Here is a 4,513-nt window from a genome sequence, read left to right on the forward strand (position 1 = left end):
TTTTATGTGGTGGTTTCAGTTCCTGGGAGGCCTCAAAAGGAGGGTAGAATTTGAGTTGACCTTTGTAGGAAGGGGAATGAAATCTGCATGAGTGCTTCTCCATGAGATGATTGTAATCTGTCTACCTCTAAGGGGGGTAGCCCTCTTTTAATACTATTGACACCAATACATGTGCACAGATGATACCTTTCTTTTCGTGCCCTTTCGTACTTTCATTTCAGTGCCGTGGGCTCTCCTCTTTTACTACTATAAATCTATCTTCCAGGCCTCCTTCCATATGGGAATATGGCAGAGAGTTATGTTGAGGCACTGCCTAGACTGGGAGTCCAGACTTAAATTCTAACCCTAATTTTGCAATAGCTGTACAATGTTTGACAAATTTCATCTGTTAAAAAACAGGGAGGGTGGTTGACAAGACCATCCTTCAGGTGACTTCTTTTAGCATAGGGCTACTTACAGAGGTGTGGGAAGGATTAGGGAAGCCCATGGGAATCATCGAGACACCCAGGGACCTGCAACAATAGAAGACTTTACCACAACTGAAGGAGAAAGGTGTTTTGGCAAGTGGTTGAGAGAGGGAGCCTTGAGGGAAGGGTTGTTGGCAGAAGTTGTAGCTCTACAGGTGTACAGCCACTACCACAACTGCTCTAGCCAGGAAAAGAGACAAGAACAAATTCCATGAGCTTGCTCTTTTCTTGCCCTTCCATTGACCAAACCCAAGAGAAGCCATACAGAGGAGCCCAGGTGATATATACTGCCATGCTCGACCTCCCTAGTATAGAGAAGAACAATGAATGTTTTCAGTGGATCTAAGGGCAGATGGAACATATCTCCTGGAGATACCAATCATGATTTGGTTGTTCTTTTTGCAATGATAGGTTCTAGCTGTCATTTATTTGTTTGATTGCTTATTCATTTAAACAGCCTATTTGCAAATGCTCTCTGGTAATTTGCAGATAGAGTATCCCCATTTCACAAATCAGCCAGTTTCTCCAGGATAGCTGAAAAACATCGGTCTTTATTTCAGGACTGATCAAAATTTACAAACTCCAATTTAGAAACTAGTACTGCATTTTCTTGCAGAGAATAAAATTTTATTAATAACACAGCTTTGGGGTAGTTCTCTTAAGGTAGGTGATATTAGAATAGTTACAATTTGTGTAACACCAAAAAACCACAACAATTTTGGTAACACATATTTAGTGTTGAAGAACTTATAATGGAGAAAACATTGAAGTGTTTGGAACTTTACAACTAGCATTATTCTATTTAACATTGCAAATGAAAGCATAAAGAGTGAAAAATCCTTGATTTTATTCTTTATAATAATCAATATATGTTCATATACTTGTGTGTGTGTATGTATCTGTCTCCTGACTAATGGTTCTTCTTTTTTCTTCCAAATAGACAAAACATAAGCATAAGCTTATGAAGCAAAATACCATGTTCTGCAATTTCGCAGTTCTTTGATTATATTGAAACTAATGGAGTTTCTTCATCAGTATGATGAAAGATTTTTTTTCTAACTTATGAAACCACTTACTCTGATTTTCTACTTTGTTACTTCCCCAATACTCTACTGGCCAGCTCTCTAAAGTTCTGAACAAAATGTAGAAGGGTACCATGAGTCTGCAATGCCATATCAGATCTAATGTTAGAACTGATGTTAAATAAACCTAAGAATAAATATGAAGTGAAGAATCTTATCTTCAAACTCCAGGTTTAGGATCTGTGCTCTTTGATTTCATTCAATTAATTTATGACATACAAACTTGCTTTAAATATTACAACACAAAAATAAATAAATAAATAAATAAATAAATAAATAAATAAATAAATATTACAACACAATACATTTCAACAAGCATTGAAATGCATTGTGTCTTTATGCCTGTGTTTAAAAATTTTAACATAACATTAGGTGACTCCTAAGGAATCTGCATGGTATAATAGGACAAGTGGTTCTATCTATAGTCAGAGATGAGAACACAATTGATATTTACATTTTTACATGGTTTCCCCAAAGAATTTTATGCTCTGAAGAGCAGAACAGTCGCCCAACTGAAACGCAGGGAATCAATAGAAGTACATAGTCCATAAATGTGGAGTTGGGGATGCTACATAGCAAGGACTGTGTGAAGTAAAGAAAAACAGGGGCATGTTATGAAGACTTGGTGGAGAATGGGGTTGGAAGGATAAAACTCAGGTCTACTGTTCTATTCCTCACTCCTCTCGGGACACTGTGTCTGCCTTAATATGTTATGATTTCAGACCTTGTGTAAGAGGTCTGTGTTGGAGTCCAGGGTGTTCATGCCCAAGAATAACTAGTCAGTAAACACAGAGGAGAAAAAAAGGGTGGATTTTCTACTCAAGTCCTTAGTGCTTATGATGCAGTGGGTTGCTAAAATTTTATTTAATCCCATTCTAGTCAGAGTAGTAAACAATCAATGTCCTATACGGTATCATCTGGATGATCCTAGAAGAGATGTCCCTGTTCCTAAACACTTTCAACAACCCACCCCCACTACTCCTACCGCTTATTACCCTTCTCCTCTACCTTGATAAGGTCCCACATTAAGACTTCCCTGAAAAAAAAAAAAAAAGACTTCCCTGAAGGAAGAGTACTAAAGATCCCTATTAACATGTAGAGCTGTTAGTCCACGTGGGGTCACAGATTAGCCTCTGTCCAAATCTGGAGCATATATGATTTCATTGATGAGTGACATACTAACTAATGTGATATGGAAAGAAGAAGATAGAAAGCAGTCAGAATGGGAAGGCAGGATATTTTACCATAGCCTCAGGGTAGCCAAGAGAACAAGGCACTTCCCTGTTAAGGGTTGAGTGGGATGTAGAGATACAGGGCAGAGAGCAGCTTTGACAGGATGAGTCTCCCTGAAACTCCATTGGGCCCAGCTCTTCCCTGCTGCTGTAACTCATAGGGAGAGAATCGAACAATGGAGTCTCCCTGAAACAGAGCCAGGGGAAGGCAAACGCGCCCTGTTCACATTCATCTTGGAGTCAGTTACCTGTCTGGGTTCCTTAATCCCATGCTCTTTAATGTTCCTTGATTCTGCTTTGCTTGCATTCTTCTGTGATGAGAGCTTCCCTCTCCCTTCAGGAGATATTTGGGGATGAACAAACAGGAGGTCTATGAGGTCCTCAAGCTCATGTACTTCAGTGTCATAGCCTTTGGCTTCTGTAAAGCAACCATGTGGGGCTTGAGCAACCTGCTCCCAAAATGGCATGTGTTTATCTAGGATTCCACTGTGAGATAAAGTTAGGAAACAGAGCAAAATGTGAGAGAATTGTCCTTGTCCTTACCTGGTATGTTTTGTGTGTGTGTGTGTGTGTGTGTGTGTGTACCTGAAGGGAAAAGAAAGATCTTTGAAGTTCATATATATAACTAGACAGTGTCTTTTTGGCTTATGATTGGCCATTTTGGAGGTTCTTTTATGGTAGAGCAAAAAAATATTGCACTGTCAATACCCTATTTTTGAAAAAGTAACCTATGAAAATTAAAGGAATAAGAATGAGCTAATTATTTCACTGAAGTTGCTGAGTGTTGGCATTCTGTTCTACATATCCCTGTTACAATTTTATGAAATGCAGAGTTGTTGAATTGGTTGCGTTGATATTGGTAATCTTTTAATTTACAACTATGATTTATATGTGCTAACCTCCACCTGATTTTAAATGCAATTTCTTTTTCTGCTTATTTATATATGTAATTTTTGAGGTAACTTGTTTATAAATCAAAAGCTACAAATCTCTAATTTAGTGTCTGGATTTACAGATCCCTGACTCTTCATTAACTTCTTGATTTATAAACAATGGACCAAAAGTCCCAGTTGATAGATGCAAAAATCTTCTGCTAGATTTATGCACTGTAGCCAAGAGCCCTGCTGTAAATCATTGTCGTGTTTGCAAATGTTCCCATTAGTTAGTGCTTTGGCTGTCGGACTTGAAAACACCTTCTCTCTTTACTATTTAATTCTGACTTATCTTTTTAATATATGGCATGTTCTGATAATTTGTTACTACTAAGTGCTGATTTATGAGGGCACCACAATAAATTTTATAACATAAATTTTAAAGGCTTTGAATTAGGTATACCAGATTTTTGAAAGCCTTATGGCTGAAAAACAATTCTCAGAAGCAAGAAGTAAATTTTACAACCAAATCCTCCAAAACAAAACATGAAGCACTAGCCATAAGAATGTTTGTCTTTTCTTTCTATATTGTCTCCCCAGCCCCAGCCCCTGTGTTAAGGCTTTCCTTTTTAAACAAATGCATACAGTTGTTGGCTGGACCTAAGGGGACTTCTAAGGGCAGAAAGTATTAGTGTTAGTATTAGACTGGAACAGATTGATATGATTACTGGGTACTAATCCTCTGGTTGAATTTTGGAGGATCTGCATGTTTTTATCTTTATTCTCTCTTTTGTATGCTTTTAGTCTACTGGCAACACACTGGTGCATATTTGGACTTAAATCCCTGCTTGTTGGGTGTC

The sequence above is a fragment of the Vulpes vulpes genome, chromosome X (genome assembly GCF_048418805.1).
Source record: "Vulpes vulpes isolate BD-2025 chromosome X, VulVul3, whole genome shotgun sequence".
Lineage (NCBI taxonomy): Eukaryota > Metazoa > Chordata > Mammalia > Carnivora > Canidae > Vulpes > Vulpes vulpes.